Source organism: Lepus europaeus, chromosome 4, assembly GCF_033115175.1.
Source record: "Lepus europaeus isolate LE1 chromosome 4, mLepTim1.pri, whole genome shotgun sequence".
In the NCBI taxonomy this organism is placed as follows: domain Eukaryota; kingdom Metazoa; phylum Chordata; class Mammalia; order Lagomorpha; family Leporidae; genus Lepus; species Lepus europaeus.
In genome coordinates this window covers 12,057,903-12,082,649 of record NC_084830.1, presented here as the reverse complement: position 1 = coordinate 12,082,649, position 24,747 = coordinate 12,057,903, and positions in this window count along the sequence as shown.

The following is a 24,747-nucleotide window of genomic DNA, read 5'->3' as shown; positions in this document are numbered from 1 at the left end:
CAAGTAGAGGCTTAGCCTGCTGCACCACAGTGCCGGTCCCTCTCTGAGTTTTCAAAGACAAGGTGAAGGCACTATAATACTCCCCAAAACTATTTTATTTGTTTAAATGGCATGAAAGCCTGGTAAGATAGAGTTTGGGATCAGAGAATCGTCTCTGAGCAGATGACCTTGCTCAGACGCCTAAGGAAAGTGAGGGAGCTGGGGATGAAAGCCTGCATGAAGCCACGTACCAGGCAGCAGGCACAGCCAGCACGAAGGCTTGGAGGCAGGGAGAGGCTACTGGAGAACGGGAAGAAGGCACGTGGGGGAGTCCGGTGAGCCAGTGGCAGCAGAGGTGATGAGGCTGGGGAGAGGCACCGGCTCAGGCCCCACAGGGCACAGTGTGGACCTGCATGGAGTCCAGAGCCCGCTCAGCTTATAGTGGGAAGCCTTGGGAGGGCTTCAAGCTGGCAGCCAGAAGCTGGAGAGCTCTCTTAGGGCAGGGACATGGAGACCAAGAGGCAAGACGCAGCCCTGAAAGCTGTGTCGGAGAAGCAGGGGAGGAGGAAGGCCACGGTTCTGGGACTGTGTGAAGCTGCTCTCTGCCCATCCTGGTTTTTCAGTTCCTGATCTCATTTCCTCCTCACTTCACTCCCATGACTAAGCAGTGAAGAAGTGACCGCCTCAATTTTAAGGCAGCAAACTGAGGTGAAGAGGGGCTGACTCACTCGGCCGAGGCCCCTGCATGGATAGCTTGGGCAGAGTCCTGGGCCTCCCCTGCACCTGCTCCGGTGCACTCTCTAACCCGGACCGTCGCTCTGCACCGGTCAGCAGACATCTCCCTTGGGGCTCCATGCTCAGGTCAGCAGACGTCCCCCTGGGGGCTCCATGCTCAGGTCAGCAGACGTCCCCCTGGGGGCTCCATGCTCAGGTCGGCAGACGTCTCCCTGGGGGCTCCATGCTCAGGTCGGCAGACGTCCCCCTGGGGGCTCCATGCTCAGGTCGGCAGGAGTCTCCCTGGGGGCTCAGGTCAGCAGACGTCTCCCTGGGTGCTCCATGCTCAGTCAGCAGACGTCCCCCTGGGTGCTCCATACCCAGGTCAGCAGACGTCCCCCTGGGTGCTCCATGCCCAGGTCAGCAGACGTCCCCCTGGGTGCTCCATACCCAGGTCAGCAGACGTCCCCCTGGGTGCTCCATGCTCAGGTCAGCAGACGTCTCCCTGGGGGCTCCATGCTCAGTCAGCAGACGTCCCCCTGGGGGCTCCATGCTCAGGTCAGCAGACGTCTCCCTGGGGGCTCCATGCTCAGTCAGCAGACGTCCCCCTGGGTGCTCCATACCCAGGTCAGCAGACGTCCCCCTGGGTGCTCCATGCTCAGGTCAGCAGACGTCTCCCTGGGTGCTCCATGCCCAGGTCAGCAGACGTCCCCCTGGGGGCTCCATGCTCAGGTCAGCAGACGTCTCCCTGGGGGCTCCATGCTCAGTCAGCAGACGTCCCCCTGGGTGCTCCATACCCAGGTCATCAGACGTCCCCCTGGGGGCTCCATGCTCAGGTCGGCAGACGTCTCCCTGGGGGCTCCATGCTCAGGTCGGCAGACGTCTCCCTGGGGGCTCCATGCTCAGGTCAGCAGACGTCTCCCTGGGTGCTCCATGCTCAGGTCAGCAGACGTCCCCCTGGGGGCTCCATGCTCAGTCGGCAGACGTCTCCCTGGGGGCTCCATACCCAGGTCAGCAGACGTCCCCCTGGGGGCTCCATGCTCAGGTCGGCAGACGTCTCCCTGGGTGCTCCATGCCCAGGTCGGCAGACGTCTCCCTGGGGGCTCCATACCCAGGTCAGCAGACGTCCCCCTGGGGGCTCCATGCTCAGGTCGGCAGACGTCTCCCTGGGTGCTCCATGCCCAGGTCGGCAGACGTCTCCCTGGGGGCTCCATGCTCAGGTCAGCAGACGTCTCCCTGGGTGCTCCATGCCCAGGTCGGCAGACGTCTCCCTGGGGGCTCCATGCTCAGGTCAGCAGACGTCTCCCTGGGGGCTCCATGCTCAGGTCAGCAGACGTCTCCCTGGGGGCTCCATGCTCAGGTCAGCAGACGTCCCCCTGGGGGCTCCATGCTCAGGTCAGCAGACGTCCCCCTGGGGGCTCCATGCTCAGGTCAGCAGACGTCCCCCTGGGGGCTCCATGCTCAGGTCAGCAGACGTCTCCCTGGGGGCTCCATGCTCAGGTCGGCAGGAGTCTCCCTGGGGGCTCCATGCTCAGCTCAGCAGACGTCTCCCTGGGGTTCCATGCTCAGGTCGGCAGACGTCTCCCTGGGGGCTCCATGCTCAGGTCAGCAGACGTCCCCCTGGGTGCTCCATGCTCAGATCAGCAGACGTCTCCCTGGGGGCTCCATGCTCAGGTCAGCAGACGTCTCCCTGGGGGCTCCATGCTCAGGTCAGCAGACGTCTCCCTGGGTGCTCCATACCCAGGTCAGCAGACGTCTCCCTGGGTGCTCCATGCTCAGATCAGCAGACGTCTCCCTGGGTGCTCCATACCCAGGTCAGCAGACGTCTCCCTGGGGGCTCCATGCTCAGGTCAGCAGACGTCTCCCTGGGGGCTCCATGCTCAGGTCGGCAGACGTCTCCCTGGGTGCTCCACCGAGGATGTCAGTGCACCGCCTCTGAGGAAACAGAAATGCACAACCTCACAGAGTGGGCACGGTCACCCATGGGCTATCGGCCACCTTGGGACCGTCTGCTTCACAGAGTAGCCCAGAGGGATGTTGGCAAGGCAGTGTGCAATGTGTGATGAGTCTGCATTGAAACCCAGGGGGAGCCTCTCACACCCCTCACACATGTGGACCCCTAAGAGGTAACTATGACCCAGGCTTGTGACTCAGGTGACTGTCTTGATTCTCCACCAGACAATCTCATTTTGATTTCTTTTTTTTTAAGATTTATTTATTTATTTGAAAGTCAAAGTTACCCAGAGAGAGAAGGAGAGGCAGAGAGAGAGAGAGAGAGGGAGAGAGAGAGAGGTCTTCCATCCGCTGTTCACTCCCCAAATGGCTGCAACAAGTGGAGCTGAGCCAATACGAAGCCAGGAAGCAGGAGCTTCTTCTGGGTCTCCCACTCAGGTGCAGAGGCCCAAGTTCTTGGGACATCTTCTACTGCTTTCCCAGGCCACAACAGAGAGCTGGATTGGAAGTGGAGCAGCCAGGTCTCAAACCAGCGCCCACATGGGATGCTGGCACTGCAGGCAGTGGCTTTATCCACTACGTCACAGTGCTGGCCCCTCATTTCTATTTCAAGCCACTGCTGGTGAGGAGGTGAAACGTGACTTCTGGCCAGCAGGACCGCTCTGCTGTGGACAGCGCTAAGCTCCGGAGCTTCACTGACCTCGAGGGGATTGATTGGAGCAGTTGTGTGGCGCTCAGCAGTGCCATCCCCCCTGGCTGATGCTCCCTTTTGAGCTTCTGCCATTGGTCCAGCTGGGTCCTCTCTGGACTCTGACCATGGGAGCTAAAACCTCCTACTGATTCCTGCCCCAGCCAGAGATAAAGGAAATGCCACTTCTGGCTCTTTCTGCCACTCTCACCATGCACCAGGCTTGGGACTCCGTGATGCCGCCTCACACACGCGTCCCACTGACCACCCAGATCTTTCTCCTGCTCTCACGCCGTTCTGAGCTCGAGCTTGCAACAGAGAGTCTTGCTGACCCCAGAATTCCCTAAAGCCGTCAAGTGCCTGAAGTACCTCACACCCCTCCTTGCACTGTGGCAGGACCCTAAGTCTCTTTACTTCTCCCTTGTTTTTACCCCAGCCCAAGTAAGCTCCTCGTAGTCTGTCCTTGCTACACATTCTTCTAACTCTACTGTCTTGTACTGGAGAGATTAGGCTTTAAAAGCTGAAAGCCCCACGTTGCATCCTGGGTTCTGTTTGCCTTCCTCTTGGTCACCTCTTGCCTGAACAATAGACACTGAATGCTCTGTTTGATGCTTAAGTGCAGGGAAAAGATCCCAGGGTACCAGGCACTGTGAAGACCACACAACAAAACAAAATCTTGTCAAGAGTTCAGCCCCATAACCTTTCTACTCCATTATGGGCCTGATGTTGGCAACATCTGGTTTGAAATCAGGCAACCTGGTCTGAGTCTTAGCTATAGGGCGGTTGATTTAGCAATTCATACACACATAGGGACCCCAGTCTCTCATCTATAGACTGGAAGCAGTTATTCCTTTATGATGGGTTACTTTGAATCTTTTTTTTTTCATTTATTAAACTTTAATTTAATGAACATAAATTTCCAAAGTACAGCTTATGGGTTACAACGGCTTCCCCCCTCCCATAACTTGACTTTGAATCTTATAAAAGACAGTGTCTGCTAAGTTCCTGCAGTGCCGAGCCACTGTCTCTGCTGCTGCCCTCTGATCGTGTTCACAGTTAGTGTGGTGCTTCTCCACCTGGGAATTCTCAGAAACCTCCAACACCACTCTCCAGTTCAGTGGTTTCCTAGAATGCCCCATAGAACTCAGAAATGCTGCTGTACTCATGGTTATGGTTTATTGCAGTCCACAGGCCAAATGTTTGCATCTCTTCCAAATCCACATGCTGACCTCCCAGTCCCCAACGTGATGGTGTTAGGAGGTGGGGCCCTTGGGAGGCAGTTAGGTCACTAGGACAGGGCCCTCATGAACGGATTCATGTCCTTAGAGAGGACACTGCAGACGAAGCTCCTTCACCGTGCCAGCAACAGCAAGAACACAGCTGCGTGTGAACCAAGAAACAGACCCGCACCTGACAGCATATCTGTCAGCGCTGAGACCTTGGACCTCCTGGACTCCATGACTACGAGTAATAAATGTCTGTTGTTTATAAGTCACCCAGTTGATAGTATTTTGCTGCAGCCTGGATGGACCAGCACATGCAGTGAAAGGATGCAGATCAGAAAGGGCAAAGAGAAGAGGCACACAGGTTGGGAGGGTTCCAGACATTAGATTCTGTCTGTCTCCTCCTGGTGGACTTGCGCAGGCAGCATTCACTTCTCCTAGTAACAACACATGGCAACCCTCGCGGAGTGCTGCAAACCAGGGACGCTCACCCAAGCCTTGGTCTCAGAGTTTTTATTGGGGATTGGTCAGGTGGACATGGCTGTTTGCCCAAGTGGCTGACCTTGACCTGCAGCCCCTCCTGAAGTCAAGTTGATACCATATGGCCAGATCTCCTATCAGAAACCACATTGCTTGCACAGACTGTCTGCCATGGACCAATGCTCCCAGGGAAATAAAGATGTTCATCAGGCAGGATATTCCCAGAGCTTAAAAGTTATCTTCCAGGAGCTGGGGGCAAGGGACAAATCTTTCTTCAGGCAAAGCTGACCCCTTACTGGACAACCTCTGTCTTTATCCTGATCAAATTCACAATGTTCTGCCAACCCAGCATAGTGTGGGCATTTTATGTTTGTAATAGTTTTTATTTATAATATATATCTGAAAGGCAGAATGATGTGAGAGAGAGAGAGAGAGAGAGAGAGAGAGAGATTGATTGATTCTCCATTCACTAGTTCACTCCCCAGCAGCCGAATGAGACTGGGCCAAGCAAAATTCAGGATTCTGGAAATCCATCTGGATGTCCCATGTGGGTGGCAGGAACTGAAGTTATGCTCCCTCCCAGGGTGTACATTAACAGGAAGCAGGAATTGGAAGCCGAGTTGGGACCCTACCCTGTAAGGGACACGGATATTCCGAGCAGTGTTTTAACTACTGCGCCAACTAATAATACTCATCATCTTGGTTTGTCTTCCTTTCCCCCTTTTTTGCCTTATCCTTACTTTCCTTCCGCAGCTAGAAAACCACTCACTCTGGAATCTATTTGCATTCTCAGGTCCAGGCAGGTGATCCAAGCCCTTCTGAGTATCTCTTGCCTCTGAACCTGCTCCCCATCCTCAATGCTGTGGTCACTGTTCAGGTGACTGTGATATCCCACTGGGGCCAGAACAAATACCTCCTAACTGGCCTCTCTACATGAGACTTGCTCTACTCCACCTAGCCCTGCATCCTACTCCAAGAGTGGTCTCTCTGAACAGCACCAACCAGGTATTATCCCGGGCTTACAAGTCTTGAGTAATTCCTGTTACCTATTAATTCCAGGCTGTCTTGGCAAACTAGGAGCTTTGCTAAATTTTGTGACCCATTTTTCTGTCGGTTCCTTCTGACTATTCAAATGCAAACCTCTGGTCTTCGCTCTCTCCAACTGGGTCATTTTGTGCCTCTCCCAGTAGCTCTCCAAGGAGAGCTTTCTTGTGCCCCACCACCTACTCACCAGGACAGGACAGCTGCCTCTGGGCTCAGCTAACATGTCACCTGCCCTGAGAAGCCTGCATGAGCTTCCCTGAGTGTTCTGGAAGGCCTTAGACAAGTCAGAGTTCTTTCCACATTGTGCTCAAATGCTTTCGACTTTGGCCCTGGTGCACAGCATACTCTTGATGTTGCTTGTCTACTTAGCACACAGTGGGCAATTGATAAAATCTTCAGTGTATCTGACCTCATATTTTTTACACTGGACTTTATTCTGGTTATTCCCAAACATGTGATGTTAGATTTCTGGTTCTCACATTTATTTTTTAAATGAGTTTCAGCCTTAAATTAAAATTTTTGTAGTTTAATTTTTAACCTCCTTACAGTTAATTCTTTACTCTTACCATTGCTTTCTGTTTTTCTACATAGATTATTTCTTCCTTCTTCAGTGAGCTTTGCTTTGGGATTAGCAGGCTGCTCAGACATTTTATAATGTATTATTTGGCTGTAAAGAAAATCAAATACCCCAGAATGTTTTACTTTATGAGAAAATATGTATTATGTTTGAACTCTGGCTATGTTTTAATATTGTGCTGTTTTTACCTTATTGCTTCAGCTGTCTACGGAGAGAAATCCCAATGGTCTCAGATGCTGCCACCTGGTGGTGAAGTGAGATGACAACCAGCTCTTCTATCAAGAGTTGGCTATCACTGCAGGCCAGACCCAGTGCTGGGAAATTGCAGAGGCCGAGAAAGGGAGAGCTGTATCACTTTAGGCATGGCATGTGCTAGCTGCTGCTCATCTAGTTCCCGCCTTGGCGCTACAAGGGAGAGACCACAGCCTCAGTTCATGGATGAGGAACAGGAGCTCCAAGGAGTTGTGTTGCGAAGAGTCCCGAGGGTTGGGGGATTCCCATCCAGAGACACCTGACCCCAAAGCCCATGCTCTTCCCACCACCCTGATGATGGCTTGTAGATAGAGTCAGCTATCTGGAAAGCTCAGGCTCACCCCAAATCCTTTGCCCTCTGGATAAACAGGGACAAATGTCCAGTAGATTCACATACCTGGAAGGATGTTGCTTGGCTGAGAAATTAGATTCACGTCCTAAAGGGATGAGAAACAGGTAGAAGCTGCACAAAGGAAATCTTCAGCTCCACATGGAGAAGAGCCTTTGATAATACAGATCTTTCTGCCTTTCAGATATATATTATCAGTAAAACATAAAATGCCCACATTATGCTGAGTTGGCAGAACATTGTGAATTTGATCAGAGGTTGTCCGGTAAGGGATCAGCTTTGCCTGAAGAAAGATTTGTCCCTTGCCCCTAAGACCACGTCTGTCCTTGGGTTGCTTCTTCGACTCACGTGATATTTACTCAACGTGCAGCAATCCTTGGAGTGCACTGTGTGTCTCACTGCAAAGACCCCTCCTTGGGTGAGAAGCTGTGTCCCAGGGTCTGGGACAGAAGCATGTGTGTTGCGCCTAAAACAAAGTATCAGATGAGTGAAGGAATGAGTCAGAGCAGCGGCTCCCCCTGGAGAGCTGGGCATCCTTCCCTGCAGCAGGGTGCTCTAAGGCTGGAGAACCACCCAGCGGGGATGCTGTCCAGGTTCCTCTGGCTCTGGTGGGGGTTGGTGAGGTCTCCGAGGTGGAGCTTCCCTACTACTGAGCTGTGCTGTGATGCTGATGTGTGAGCTTGAGGGGACAGCCAGGAAAACACAGGGGTGGCAGTGTTCCCTGGGCACAAATTTTTTAGCCATGAGCAGCTTTGTCCGTTTACTCCATGTGCCACATGCAAGAAGGACTCACTGATCCAAGGCCTTTCTAGGTCCAGCAAGCTAGTGTTCCGTACACACATGTCATCCCACGCTTTTTACATTGATCACCTCATGGTCCCAATAAACAGGTCTTGAAGCTCTATCCCAGGCCTCCAGACGATGCTCCTGGAATTAGCACGTTGGAATCCTAGCCCCTAGTGTGACTGGATATGGATGGAGCCTTTCAGAAGGTAATTAAGGTTAAATGAGATCATAAAGGCTGAATCCGAATCCAGCAGAATTGGTGGTTTTGTAAGAAGAGGAAGTGAGAGAGAGATCTCTGTCTGTACCCCTGTGTGCACAGAGCAAAGACCATAAAGACCATGAGAGGACATGGCCAGAAGGTGGCCACCTGCAAGGCAGGAGGAGAAACCACAGCAGCAGCCAAATCAGCCGACAACCCTATCTGTACCTCCCACCTGCAGAACCATCAGAAAAAATGTCTGGAGGCTGGCGCTGTGGCATAGCAGTGCCAGCATCCCGTATGGATGCCGGTTCAAGTCCTGGCTGCTCCTCTTCCTATCCAGCTCTCTGCTGTGGTCTGGGAAAGCAGTAGAAGATGGCCCAAGTCCTTGGGTCTTCGCACCTGCGTGGGAGACCCGGAAGAAGCTCCTGGCTCCTGGCTTCAGATCAGCACAGCTCTGGCCATTGCGGCCAACTGGGGAGTGAACCAGCGGATGGAAGACCTCTCTCCTTCTCTCTCTGTGTAACTCTGACTTTCAAATAAATAAATCTTTTTTTTTTAAAAGAAAGTCTGTTGCTGAATTCTCCCAGTGTATGGTTTTTATTGCGGCAGCCCGAGCAGACTAAGACTCGGTACACTGTGCTCCTATCTTATTCCTTCATCCAGGCAGTAAATTGGATAATTAATTATTGAAGTTAATATTGAATTTATTTAAAAATTAATAATGCATAAAATAATTTAAATACACTCACAAGTGTCTACTGGAAGCAGTTATTTTGTGGAAATGGGATAAAGGCTTGTGTCTGAGTGACATGGTCTAAAATAATTGCAAATGCAGATGTAGGCAGTGACTGGAGAGAAAGCCTGGGAAAGGCACAGAAATCACAAAGAAGACTGTGGAATGATAAAGGCCATAGGAGGGGAAACCGAGTTAAGTTTACAATAAGCTTCTGAGCATCCAGTTGGCTGGGTTGTTCATAAAACCTAATAAAATAAGTGACAGATTCCTTCCAAGTTACAAAGTGGACAGATCTCCCTGACGATTTTCATCAGGATTTTTGTGGTCGGGTCAGGAAAATCACAAGACGTTTTTCTTGTGACTCTTTCTTTCTAGGCATGATGCAGTTTGTACAGTACTGTAGAAAACTGCTAATGTAAGGTGTTTGTGTTACTATTATCTAGTGGAATAAAAATTAATACAAATCAGAATAAAAATATCCTTGCTTCTTCCAAGCAGTGTCTTCTGGAGGGAATTTTTTTTTTTAAGATTTATGCACTTAATTGAAAGTCAGAGTTACATGGAGAGAGAAGGAGAGGCAGAGAGAGAGAGAGGGAGAGAGAGAGAGGGTGAGGAGAGGTCTTCAGTCCACTGGTCCACTCCCCAGATGGCTGCAATGGCCAGCTCACCAATCCGAAGCCAAGAGCCAAGAGTTTCTTCCAGATCTCCTACATGGGTAGAGGGGCCCAAGGTCTTGGGCCATCTTTTATTGCTTTCCCAGGCCGTAGTAGAGAGCTGGATTGGAAGAGGAGCAGCTGGGACTTGAACTGGCACCCATATGGGATGTTGACACTGCAGGCAGCAGCTTTACCTGCTATGCTACAGCACTGGCCCTGGGAATTTCGATGTGTGTGGGCAGATCAGGTTGACAGAGCTGGGGTGGTGAAACCCCAAGTCCAATTGCGATCAGCTGAGCGGTCTCCTGCGGGAGAATTCATTCTAATTGGAGCAGAAATGGAATGGAGGAGGCAACTGATAAGAATCTGGGCCTTGTGACAAAGCTCTGGACAGCAGCGTGGAGACCAACTTGAAAACAAATGTGGGCCCGGGTCTGAGCTGTGGTCTCTGGTCTCCACCATTGGCTTTCATCTGAGGAAGCTCTGGAGAGAGGCCAGAAGAGAAATGCCGAGGTAGTGAGTTAAAAAAATGGAAAAATTGTTTTTACTAAAACTCATGGACAACTGAGCCAAAGGGAGTACTGCTTGATTGCTCAATGCCAGAGATACATGAAAGGCTCTCTTCCCTCTGAGTTACACAAAACAGCCCTCTTCAGATGTATGGCAGTTAACAGTGAGAATCCAGGGGCAGGTGTTTGGTGCAGCAGCTAAGCTGCCACTTGGGACACTTGTATCCCATGTAGGAGTGCCTAAGTTCAAGTCCCAGCTTGGCTTCTGCTTCCAGCTTCCTGCTCGTGGGCACACTTGAAGGCAGAGGTAGTAGCTCAGGTTGTCAGTTGTCCTTGCCACTCATGTGGGAGATCTGGCTTGAGTTCCTGGCTCCTGGCCTTGGCCTGGTCCAACCTTGGCCATTGTAGGCATCTGGGGAGTGAACCTCTGTCTTTCAAATAAATAAAGTAAAAAATTTAAAAGGGATTAAAAATATAGGGTTCAATTGTCTTGGCTTTGAATCGTGGTGCTGACACTTTCAGGTACATGACCCTGGGCGATTTATTTAATTTCTCACAGCTTTGTTTTTCTCTACTATTAAATGTAGGTAACTAGAGTTTCTGGCCATAGAGATGTAAGGGTTAATTCATGAACACAGCTGGCCAGCAATCTGTGCTAGTGCCATGGGGAAATGCTGGTGCCTTCCTGAGTGCACAGGTTTAGTGCTGTTGGGGATGGCCATAGTGGACACTGGTGCCCAGAGATGTCAAGAGAGAGAGATGGAGAGGTGCTGGTGGTGACAAAAGTCCTTGGGAAGTGACCCAAGCCATTGTTATCAGTGAAAAGGTCGTCCTTGTTGTGGGAGTTTTGTTCTCATGGAGTCTCGGTAGCAGCTGTGGTGTGGGACCATGTGGGGCATGTGCATCCTGACCCACAGCATTGCCCCCTACTTCCTTGTTTATTTGGACATTGGCAGCAAGCTTAGAAAAGGAGGGCCAATCAGGCCAATCCTATTCCACTTGTGGGAGGTTGGTTAAGGGGTAGGTGAGTGATACGTCTGGTCCAGTGATTGGTTAAGGGATAGGAGTGTGACTCATCTGGGTCAATGACTGGTTAAGGGCTAAGTAAGTGACCTGTCTGGGTCCAAGAAATGAAATGTAAGAAATTTTCTGGGTGGAGGGCTTCTGGAAGGAATTTTCCTCTTCTTAAAGAAACCAGCGAGAAAACATGCACAGTGGAGTCCACCTCAAGTGACTTTTTGGACACAGCCTGGAGATTCAAGGCAAGGGAGCCAGAGGGCAAGGTGAGCAAAATGTCTCAGAGCATTGGAGAGGGCTGTGCTTGGGCTCATGCAAGCACCTTGTTTTATGGCTGAAAGAGTATCCCAGTTAACACCACGCCTTGGGAACAGTATAAATAGATGATTCTATGGTTAGCTAATCAGGTTGGTAAGGAAAAAGTATACAATTTTCGTAATAAATAATTATATGCAATTCCCATTCTCTAACTCATTAAGATACGTTTTCTTTGAGCAGACAAGAGCTGGGGTAGACCTAAGCTCATTGCCCTTCCAGCAGCTACTCCCTGCTTCCTGTGATGTGTACAGGGGCAGTTTTTGTATCATAGTCATATGTACGGGCTTCCAAGTTGCAATGCATGGCTTAGAATCTCAGCTCCCCTACTTCCCACTGTGTAAACCTAAGCGTCTTACTTAACCTTAATCTCTCTGCTATATAATGGAGATCATGATAAAGCCCGGCTCACAGGATTGATATCAGGATCAAGTGTGTATGTTGAGTTGTTAGGACACTGCTTGGTACATACTCAATATTCAACCAAAGTTATGCCTGTTTACTCACTCCCCACCTCCTCTATTGTCAGGAACCCTGGTTAGCATAAACCACCCTACACAATCCATACACCTTGCTACTGTGATTGGTTCAAGAACAGGCACATGTCTCAGTTACAGATTGTTTCTTTCAACTATGGAGAGCAGTCTTCCCTCTCTGCCAGAACATTGCTCCAGGGGCTGTTGGCAGATGCCTGGAGACCACAAGAGGAGAACTTGCTTAGAAAGGTGGCTCTGCAAAGAAAACAGAGATGAAAAACAGAGCTAAATGGTCTTGATCACATCACTTGAGCCCTAGATACGACTTTGCCTAAAGCCCGGATCTGTTTAGTTACATGAGCTGATCAATTCCCTTTTCACCCAAATCAGTTTGGACTGTATTCAGTATTATTTGCAGTAAAGGATATTAATTAATAAACATTATGAACTGAAGATCAAAGAGACACATGGGACATGGATTCTGATTTCAGAGAATTTAGTCCAATGATTGGCTATTGCTAAACTTGCCTTCTGCTGCTGATTAAGTCGTTAGCTTATACACTGCAGCCAATTCAACACTCAGTCAAATAATGTTGACACAGCATGATACAAGGAATTCAACAAGGTGTCACTTCTCCTGGTGGGTAGTCATACATGCTATTATCCAAATATTTTCAGGTACTCTGTCATGTTGAGCTTCCTGAACTTCTTCATGGTTGGGTGGGGCCATGGGTAGCGCCAACCAGTGACTTGTGAGTGGAAGCAGTTGGAATCATCTGCACAGGTTTGAGACCTGCTGATATTGTTTTCCCTTTGCACAGTGAATGGCAAAGTTGCAGATGGTAGCTGCTCTGGAGGCCTAGTTCCTGAAGCATTCTGGTGAGCACAGAGCCACTAACCCACAGGGACTGTGTGGTGAGAGTAAGAAAGAAATGCCTGTGCTTCTGAGCTGCTGAAACTTTTGGTGCTGTCGCTGTAACATAACCCAGTCTTTGGAGTGGTACAACGAGGTCTTTACAAAAGCCATCCTCACTTCATGCACCTTTCTTGTGCCTTTAGTTAAAAATATGCCTGACAAGTAATGAGATGATTTGTCTTTCAAGGGGGTGGACATTTGGTAGATACCACTTGGAATGCCTGAATCCTACACTGGAGTACATAAAACAACATTTCATTAGATACTGCAATGCATTCATCCTACTGTAGGCCTTGGAAAAGTTGATAGGAAAACAGGATCAGATAAACCCTGTTGGCTCAGACTTTGTCTTCTCCATACTAAATCAAATTTCCCTCTACATTTGATTTTTATTAGGAAGAGACAAAAAAACCAAGAAAACAGATTGATATACAGATTTTTTATACTTATATAGTTTTTTTAAAAAAATATTTTATTTGTTTATTTGAGAGGTAGAGCCAGAGAGAGAGGGAGAGACAGAGAGAAAGGTCTTCCATCCACTGGTTCATGCCTCAGATGGCCACAATGGCCAGAGATGAGCCGGTCTGAAGCCAGGAGCCAGGAGCTTCCTCTGGGTCTCCCACATGAGTAAAAGCACCCAAAGACTTAGGCCATCTTCCACTGCTGTCCTAGGGCACAGCCGAGAGCTGGAACTGAAGAGGAGCAACCGGCACTTGAACTAGTGACCATTTGGGATTCTGGTGCTGCAGTTGGAGGCTTAGCCCATTATGCCACAGTGCTGGCCCCTTGTATAGTTTTTTTTTTAAAGATTTATTTATTTATTTGAAAGTCAGAATTACACAGAGAGAGAAGGAGAGGCAGAGAGAGAGAGAGGTCTTCTATTCGCTGGTTCACTCCCCAGTTGGCTACAATGGCTGGAGCTGTGCTGATCCGAAGCCAGGAGCCAGGAGCTTCTTCCGGGTCTCCCACGGGGTGTAGGAGCCCAAGGACTTGGGCCATGTTCTACTGCTTTCCCAGGCCATAGCAGAGAGCTGAATTGGAAGAGGAGCAGCTGGGACGTGAACTGGCGCCCATACGGGATGCCGGCACTACAGGTTGCGGCTTTACTACGCCAGTTTCGGCCCCTTGTATAGTTCTTTTAACTTTATCCAAGAGCAAAGCTCACAGGGCAATTGAATGTAATTTAGCACCTGGGAGAGAACAGATTTCATTAGTGTCTTGATGAGGATGGTCCTCACAATTCCATCAGGTGAATGAGCATGTCAGTGTTAATATTCCAGAAAGGTGACATGCTGACAGAAAGTCATACAACAAGATTGTAGAAGAGTTGGACTGAGAGTCCATAGGATCTGTGGTTAGAACCGTGCCTAGGGGCACTAGCTCAGGGCTTGGAGCTTCATTTCTCATGATGTGGAACAATCTTATCCTTGTGGGGTTGTCAAGAAACTGAAAGTGATAATGTGTGCAAAATCACTTTATAAACCCTGAGGCTATTTTTTTAAAGCTTTTTTAAAAAATTTATTTATTTTTGACAGGCAGAGTGGACAGTGAGAGAGAGGCAGAGAGAAAGGTCTTCCTTTTGCCATTGGTTCACCCTCCAATGGCCGCCGCGGTAGGCGTGCTGCGGCCGGCGCACCGTGCTGATCCATTGGCAGGAGCCAGGTGCTTCTCCTGGTCTCCCATGGGGTGCAGGGCCCAAGTACTTGGGCCATCCTCCACTGCACTCCCTGGCCACAGCAGAGAGCTGGCCTGGAAGAGGGGCAACCGGGACAGGATCGGTGCCCCGACCGGGACTAGAACCCGGTGTGCCGGCGCCGCAAGGCGGAGGATTAGCCTAGTGAGCCGTGGCGCCAGCCAACCCTGAGGCTATTTAAGTTTGTTGATGTTGGTAGATTGTAACTTTTTTAGTGTTTTTGTTTTATGTGTGTGTGTGTGTGTGTGAACCTAAATTCAGAAATGGATATTTTCTGAATAGATGCCTGAATATGTATCAATAAATCATTCCAATTCATATAATCTATCTCTCTTTTTAAAGATTTATTTATTTGAAAGTCAGAGTTACAGAGGAGAGACACAGAGAGAGATCTTCCATCAACTGCTTTACTCCCCAGATGGCTGCAACAGTCAGGATTGGGCCAGGCCAAAGCCAGAAACCAGGAGCATCTTTCAGGTCTCCCACATGGGTAGTAGGGGCCCAAATATTGGGACATCTTCCATTGCTTTTTCCCAGGCCACTAGCAGGGAGCTGGATCAGAAGTGGAGCAGCTGGAACACGAACTGGTGCACACATGGGATGTGGCATCATAGGTGGTGACTTTGCCTGCTTTGCTACAATGCCAGCCCCAAACGCTTTCTTATTAACCCGAGTGTAGACAAACCCTCCTGGTAATAAGTAGGCCAACTCATTAAATTTAAAAATTGAAGTACATTAATCATTTAGTCCTTTGTGTTCTTTTGTAAAACAATATACAGATGCTTCTTCTTACCCTCTAGTAACCTTGAACTGTTCTTACTTGTTTTCCTATGTATCTTCCTCAAGTTGGAAGGATAGTTTATGGACAAAATAAAAGTTTTGAAATCAGACAGACCTGAGTTTGGTGTCTGGCTGCGTGTGGTTCTGGATGCCATCTGATAACCCCTGGAAACTTCTCTTCCATTTCTGTGCTCTTCCCTGGCTTGCAGGAATGGGAAGACTGGGCACTTGTCCTCTTTCCTCGCCTGGGCATGTTTCTAGATGGAGGTTAGGTTCTTCCAAAGAGATTCACTCAAATGAGACAGAAAGAAGAGGAGAAACAGAAGCTATTTTTTTTTCCTCTGGGAGTAGTGGCGAATGTATGGTTTGCGGAATGCAAGATTCTTTTTAGTGGCTTCTGTATGTTACTAAAGGTGGTTACTTGTTTGGGGCTTTGGAGGAGACCGCACTGACAGTATGTGCCCAAATTATCCCCATCTTTGAGTGTCAATCCTTGTACTCCTGCTCAATATAATTTCCTGGGTCCTTCCAACAGTTAAACTCTCAATACATAATGAGGATACACATGCCTTGTCTTTCTGCTTAGAACACCTACACCATTTTCAGTTTGCTTGATCTGTCTCTGGGTGATACTGCTGTTGACCTGCTCTGAGATTTGGGGCAAGACAATTGACCTTTTTCAACCTTGGTTTCCTCATCTATGAAGTGGGAAAAATAACTCGTGAGAACACTTCCAAGGATTAAATAAATGATACACATAAATTAGTCAACATAAAATAGAGGCTCAGTAATGTTAGTTTTGGTTTTTAGTCTCCCTCATGCCTTGACCCTTCTGGACTCAATGTCTTATTTGAGGTCCAGGACTCCCCCCAATGATTTTTTTTTCTGGAATTGATTAGAAATCTAAGTGCTTGAAGCTCTATGAATGCTTTGTGGGTGAACTCAGTTTGGGATGGAGTTGGTGCTGGCTTCAGTCTTGATTCTCCTTTTTTTTAGCCCAGATTCATCACTCCCCTCTCATGACAAGGATGGCTGATTGCCGTCAGAGACTTGGATGATCAGCTGGTGAAGCTATCCTGAGACAGTCCGTCAGCACTTTCCTCATGCACACCTCTCAGAGTCATTTTTAGCTGGGTCAGATTCATTTGTCTTGTTCTGAAACGTAGCAAGAAAATTCCTAGCCAAAGGGAAAGTCTTCCAGGAGGAAAGTGGTCTTTTCATAATTCCTAGTCTACTTTTAGGCTCCCACCTGCTGCCGTGTGATGTCTGTGTTTGGACTTGAAATAGCTGAGCAACCAGCTCCCTTGGCCTGTGGAGTGCAGTAAGCAGGAGTCCTAAGAGCTTCTCTTTTGGTCTTTGCTCTGCCTCCCCTGGATGAAGACCTAAGGACAGGAGCTCTCGCTCCTGGGCCATGATTTCCTCCCTTGTAGAACTGGCAGATGAACCTCTGAAGGGACTTGGAAACTATGACATCCATGGAATGAGCAGAGGGCTCGGGTACCTCTTCTGGAATTACCTCTGGGGCTAGTATCATTGAAATCCATTGTTTCTCACTGACACTGTTTTTTCTGTCTCTCTGCCTGTGCTTAAGTTGAGTTCTCCAGTGAAGATGAGACTGATTTTCTAGAGTGTTCCCTAAACACCCAAGGCTGGGTGAACAGACCCATTTTGCAGTTGTTTGTTGGGTATCACGGGCAAGTTTCAACTGAATTCACTTCTGATAGTGTTTATTGCATGCCCGATGTGTGCTCGGTGTAGGCTCTGTGGTGAAGATAAGAGGAGCTATCCTTAGTTATGGAAGACAGACAAGTAAAGCAGAGATGCTGATGAAATGCATTGATGGGATTAGATTCTATGAGGCACTTTTCTCCTTTAAGCATCTCTGCATCTGTGAAATCCCAGTGCCAGTGCATCTAGGTGGAGCCTTTCACTTCCACCTCCCATGGAGCACTCACGAGGTTCATGTCTTCAACAAAACCTGCTGACTCCATCCGTGGATGAGATTGTCAGACACCTATTACAGCTAATGGCAAGTCAGGGGCAGGCTTATGTGCTGGAGGCAGTATTTACAGGGCAGAGGATTTGCAGATGGAGTTGCAGGCATTGATCCACATTTCTTTGAAAGCTAATGCTTATAGGGATGTGGTCCCTGGGCGAAAGATGTTGGACATGTGCTTCAGTTGAAAGGGCCATTAGCAGATTAATACCCTCTAGTGAAAGCCAGACTAGGGCATAAATGGTTTCTTCAGGGAGGGGCTCAAGGAAGTAACATTAACCCCAGCAACCCCAGGATCTTGAGGGAGCTGAGTCCATCTGGACAGGCAGCCTGTTAATTCTGGAGGGGTCAGGATATGGATTACATTTGGCTCTGATTTTGTCACCTCCTAGCCAATGACCTTGGACCAGTTTCTAAACCCCTGAGATTGAGTTTCCCAATTCATTCAATGGGATCAATGACACCTAACACACAAGGGTTGCTAGCAGGACAAAATTGAGTAACAAATGAAGCCTACCCAGTGACTTGGCTGACATATACTAGATAGTCTATACATATTCATTCTCTTCTGCTTCCTTATTTTCCATCAAGGTTTATTTTAATTTCTGTTTCTCTGCCTAGAATTAGAACTGGAGGTAAAGCAAAGTAACTCAGAATTTATTATGAACTCTTATATACCACTCATAGAGACAAACATTCTAAATAAAATGTCTGAATGGGCAACAAACACGTGCATAGACACCGTGAATAATAATAAGATACTTTTCTGCATCAGCAGAATGGCCATTATTACAAATGTAAGGTGGGTATTGCAGGCATGATGAAGGAGTGGAGTCAATGGAACCCCCTTACTTAACTGGTGAAATAAAAAAATAGTACAAATATGAGTGGACTCCAGAAAGTCATAGAAAATTTGTGTGATCAACTAGGTCCATGTCCCCATGAAGTTTTTGAAGCTCTCTCTTACTTTGACAAACTCTTTGGTAGTTTCATACAGAGTAAAAAATGCATTTTCTGTAGGATACCAAATCTGATTCAAAAATTATGATTACATCTCCCTCTTTTTTAAAATTTTTTGACAGGCAGAGTTAGACAGTGAGAGAGAGAGAGAGAGAGAGAGAGAGAGATAGAGATAGAGATAGAGATAGAGATAGAGAGAAAGGTCTTCCTTTTTCTGTTGGTTCACCCCCAAAGTGGCCACTATGGCCGGCATGTTGCAGCCTGCACGCTGTGCCAATCCGAAGCCAAGAACCAGGTGCTTCCTCCTGGTCTCCCATGCAGGTGCAGGGCCCAAGGACCTGGGCCATCCTCCACTGCACTCCCAGGCCGCAGCAGAGAGCTGGACTGGAAGAGGAGCAACTGGGACAGAATCTGGCACCACAACCGGGACTAGAACCTGGGGTGCTGGAACTAGGATTAGCCTAGTGAGCTGTGGCACTGGCTACATCTTCCTGTTTCATGACTCAGTTGAAAGCTCACTGAGTGATGGACTGAAATGTGTAGTTTGTGGTTATTAAAATTGATTATTACACATTCCTGCTTTTAAAAGTCTTGAGTCCTGTAAGGATAAATTCCAAAGAGTAGAGTGGTATACAAATATCCTGAGGCTGCACATGGCCTGCTCCCTATTCCTCTCTCCCTCCTGCCGTGTATCTTGTTTTTGTGCAATGTGGAAATTCAGATAATTTCTCTCCCAACTTCTTGTTTAAGCATCCCCATCACTGCACATTTTCCTCTCTTGCTGTAATTTTTCCACCTGACTCCCATCTCCAGCCTTAGTGAACTGTTACTCTTTCTTGAAAGTCCATCACACAAGGTTGTCTCTGTTACATCAGTCCAGTTCCTCCCAGGCAGAGGCAGCTACCTCCTCCTCTGTGTTTTCATGGACCTCGATTGCAACACACACCCTCCTTACTATTTAAATGTCTCCAAAGCTGATGTCCCTGCCATGTTTGCCTGATAACATAAATCCAATCATGGCAGCCCTCTGCATTCATTTTTTCTGTGTATTTCATAACAAAATCCAAACACCTTCCTATGGCATATAAGTAGCTTTGCAGTGTCTGGCTCCTCTCTCTTATCTCCTTCCACTTCCCCTTGCTCAGGGGATTCCAAACACCGTGGGCTTTTCTAGTTTCTTGTCTGCACAAATTTTTCCTGCTGACTGGAGGCAGTGCCATTAGGTGACTGAGGGAATCAGTAAATTGCTGATTCATCTTAATTTAAAGATGATGGTGTTGATAGAATTATTTAATATCTAAGATGTATATTATATTTTTACATTATAAAGTAATATGTGATCACTGCAACAAGTCCAACAAAATAAGAAAGGTATTAAAAAGGTTAATAGTTTCCCTCTCTTTCTGTTTTCCATTATAAAACCAATGTTAATAGTTTTCATGTGTTCAGCAGACTCATAGAATGGCAGATGTCCTAAATAGCACTCTGGCCTCAGAATCAGCCCTTAAGGCATTCGGATCTGGCTGAAGAGTATTTTAGGCATGGAAAGCCAAGACACTCTGGAAAAAAAAAGAGGACCTAAATGAAAGATCTCTGTGAGTCAGATCCCAGTAGAAACAACGGGCCATCGAATTAGGAGGTGCCTTTCTCTGAAGGGAGGAGAGAACTTCCACTTTGTCTATGACCTTGTCGAAATAAGATTGAAGTCAGCAAACTCAAAAGGCTTCCATAGCCTTGGCAACTCATGACTAGAGCCTAGGGAGGTTACTGATGCCATAAACAAGAGTGTCAAATTGTTAAGTCAGCAACAGGAGTCACTGTGTACTTACATCTCAGGTGGGATCTGTCCTTAATGTGTTGTCCAATGTGAAGTAATGCTATAACTAGTACTGAAACAGTATTTTTATACTTTGTGTTTCTGTGTGGGTGCAAACTGATGAAATCTTTACTTAGTATATACTAAACTGATCTTCTGCATATAAAGAGAATTGAAAATGAATCTTGATGTGAATGGAATGGGAGAGGGAGTGGGAGATGGGAGGGATGCGGGTGGGAGGGAAGTTATTAGGGGGAAAAGCCATTGTAATCCAGAAACTGTACTTTGGAAATTTATTTTTACTAAATAAAAGTTTAAAAAAAATTAAAAAAAAGTCTTTGTGTGTGAAGGTACTCTTACAGATTTTTGCATATATACACATATTTCTTCCTTCATGTATATGTAGTTCCATATTCGCATGAGTATGTAGTTTTTTCTTTTATAAATGAAAAACTAGTTGATATTTTACACATTACACTGTAACTTGGTTTATTCCACTAAACATTTTTCATTCAATAATGTGTCTTGGCTATTCCTCCAATTCATACATAGATATCTCTTTATTTTCAACAGTCACATAGTTTTCATAGCATGGCTATCACAGCACTTCAACTAATTTCCTGTTGCTGAATGTTGAAGTTGTTCCCAGTTCATTGTTGTTACAAATAACAGTAAAAATATGTAGTAAATACACAGTCTTGTATCAGTGAAGTAAATACACAGTCTTCTGTCAGTGTTTCCTTCTGCACTTGAGTTCTCCCAAAATGACACTAATGGTATATGCATTTTAAAAAAGATACCAGCAGGCTGTTTTCTAGAAAGGTGATTAGAAATTCCTTCAGCAAGGGACATTTTCTCTATGCTAACAGTGGACACTCTGGTTTCTAGAAATGCTTTTCAGTATCCTGTTATGTGCTGATGAGAGCTTAAAGGGAAGTCATCATCATTCTGGAGCCCTGAAGCCTAGGAACTTGAAGACAGCTTTCCCCTCCTAGCTTTACAGATGGAAAACAAACCCAAAGGGAATGGGGCCACTGTTTCACTCTGCAGCTCGGTTCACCCATGAATGCACAATGCTGACTTGGTACAATTTTCTGAGCATTGTTTACATGACCCCTCTAAACAAGTGCAGCCTAGTAATGGGAACAGATGGACATGTGACAGGAGATGCTTCCATTTGGGTATCAAGTTTAGTGAAATGCTGTGTCAGGGGAGATGTGGTACAGAATTCACACTGGCTGCTTGACTTACTAGCATCACAAGAGGAATTTGTGTGCAGCGTCTAAACAGTAGGTTCCCCGGAAGGACAGATGGCAAGAAGAGGAGTAGAGTTCTGAAAATCCAAATTGGTGAAGCAGAGGCTACATCATCGCTGCAAATGGAGGCTCTTTTCTTAGGGATTTTGAGGACATCTCAGACGTTATTCATGCCACAAAAATCCCACAACTATTTCTGGTTTCTTCCTTTCGGTTGCATCTTGCACTTCGCACTTCCCTCAGGTGCAAGGGAAGGTAGCACCTTTGCAAAATGTCAGGTGATTCTGGGAAAGACAGCAGAAAGAGAAGCTCTACACTTTTGCTGTTTTCAGATTTGTCATCTAGCACTCAACCACCTCATCTGTGTCTGGTGGCAGCAGCTACCTGGGGTGGGGGGGTGGGGAGAAGGGGACCCAGGATGGTTTTAAAAGGTGTTTCTCATACTTCAGTTTTCCCAGTAACGGTGACATAATTTTTGCCTTGTCTTCCCTTATCTTCATACTTTCTGTACTAATCACTACTGATTTTTTTAAAAGCTAATTCACTGTTTAACTTGACCTTGCATGGGAATAACGTATTTGAAATTCTGGCTTTGCATGCAATAGTCCTGTATAGTTACCTATTCCACCCTTTAGAGGGTTTTTTTGTTTGATCTTGAACAGGCTAGACAGTATTACAATTCTGGCCTTCTGATAGCATCCGTCTCTGCCTTGTGATTGATTGTTAGCTATTTTTCTGCTTAAAAGACCCCACTTAGACATGTTTCTTGGGTCTTGCTCTCTTGGAACCCCCCCTCCTGGTGCTAAAGCAGAAGATTTCTGACTTAAATAAATCTTGCTTTGCTCACAAAAAAATTCTTGCTTTGAAGTTATGGATATAGATATCTTCATAACTCCCCTCATTCTCCAGTGCAGACAGGAAAAAGGTACCACCCTAGATTTATATAGAAAACTAGACAATTGTTCAAGTATAAAATCAAAGTACAGATATTTTCAGGCATGCAAAGAGTAAGAAGTTATAGCTGAAAGGACTGCAAAATGATGAAAAGCATTAAAAAAATGAACATGGAAGGAAAAGTAAGGTGCAAGAAGAAACTATGAAAAAGGGAATTGGTGAAATATGTAATTAACTGTTTAGAGTAAAATATACACACATACACATTTTTTAAATTTAAATAAAACGAAGTGAAACTAAAACTTCCTCACACTATTTGCAAATAGGATAGAAATATTCAGTCTCTATCTCAGTTTCTTTCCCTTTTAAATAAGTAAAATAAATAGAAATCTTAAAAAGAGCTCATGGATAATGCATATAATGAAAAAATGATAAATGATCTCAAAATATTTTTTATGAAAATAAACTTATCTTGTAATTCTGTTCTGGGTTTACTTAAGCCAAAATTTAATATTTCAGGTTCTTGCCATTTACTTAGATAAGAATTCTGAGCACCAGCTCAAACAAGACAAGCAACATGGTTTAAGGTTTAAGATTTCTTTGGAAAGTGAGAAAAATACATGGGAATGTGAGGGTTTTATTAAGGGAGAGTGGGTCAGAAAGATTAAATGGGGAGTCCCCTGCCAATCTTTCAGAGGTCTACCCTGGGAGCAAGCCAGGGAGTGGGAGTGGGCAGACAAGAGTGCAAGTGAGCAGCAGCAAAATGTGGGGGGGCAGGCTCAGCACTCTCCAGACCTCGTATTCACTTCCAAAAGAGGAGTGGTTATGTAGTCTGACTGACAGGTGGGTGGAAACAGGTGAGATCCTGTAAGGGGTAAGGGAGTGTGGCCTGACTGACTAGTCCCATATCAATTCCATTTTCTTGAATATTTTGAAGTACCTATGTGAAGCTAAAAATGATACAGCTATGCTATTAAGAGGCAGTTTTAATAAATTTATTTCTAAAATTACATATCAAACAGATACCAATTCATGACATTGTAGATGTCTGAAAACTGAGAATACCCAAAAACTTCAAATTGATTAAAAATGGAATTAGAAGATAAGTTTGGAGTGGGCATTTTGCATAATGATTAAGATGCTACTTGGGATGCTTGTGTTGTGGACTAGGTTGGGCCAAAATTAATATCCCAGGCTCTGGCTTTTTACCTAGAGAAGAATTCTAGGAACAGGCACAAACACAGCATGGAGTGTGATAAGGCTTATTTACAAAGTGAGAAGAATACACAGGTACATGGGGGTTTCATTTAGGGAGAGTGGGCCAGGAAGGGTGAAAAGGGGAATTTCATACCCCGCTTGGCTTATTCTGGGTCCAGAAGGTGGAGAGAGAGAAAGAGAGAGTGCCTCCTCCCCTTCACCAAGCTTCTCAAGAGCTTCAAAAAGGGGAGTGGTTACATAGTACTGCTGCCAGGTCCCAGTTAAGAAGTGCATCTTGGGGAGGGGTCATCTGATTGATAAGTGGGTTGATAAGATTACATGTAGGGGGAGATGTGGCCTTCAGCTCATGAACTATCTATTTCCCAGACTTTTCCTGCATCAGCTGCATCCCACATTGTATTACCTGGGCTTGAGTCCTGACTGCTGCACTTCCAATCCAGTTTCCTCATAATGCTCACTTTGGAAGGCAGAAAATGTTGAATCAGGTGCTTCACTTCCTGTCACACATGTGGAAAACCCCAAACGGGTTCCAAGCTCCTGGCTTTGGCTTGACACAGCCCTTGGTTATTGTAGGCATTTAGGGAGTGAACCAGTGAATGGAAGATCTTTCTCTCTCTTTCAAATAAATTAATGGATTAAAAAAGATGCATATTTTGATGCAAATTTTCTGAAATCTATGCATAGCTTTTGAATATACATATTTCCATAAACATTCCGAAGACCCTTTGTATCTACCTTCACTCAAAAATCAGAGAATGTGAATTCATTAAAACACAAAGAGAGGAGAGGGTTTCAAGATGGTAGAATAGGGAAGGAGCTTACTGATAGTCTAGGAGAAGATAGTTTAATAAAAGTGGAGATAGTGTAGTCTCAGGGAAGAGTTAGGAAGAGGAAACTCTTCCAGAATTAGAGGGACACGGTGGATCCACATGGAGGGTACTGGCACCCACAGCTCGGGATCCCAACTTCCGAGAGCCTCTGCACCAGCGCTGGAAACAGAGGTGAGATGAAACTGCAGAAGCCTGAGACACTGTGGAAAAATGGCAAGAAGATCCTAGAGGGAACGAGGCTTGAGGGGAAAGTACACCAGCCTAACTGGAAGAGAGAAAACAATAAAAGGGAAGGTACAGGCACGATTCTCTCTTTCCAATCACCTTACAAAAGCATATGAGCAGACAGAGCAGGTGACATTTTGGACATATGTAACAGCTGTGCCAGTTCAGGGCTGCGTCCAGCAATCAGCCAAGCAGAAAAACCTGACT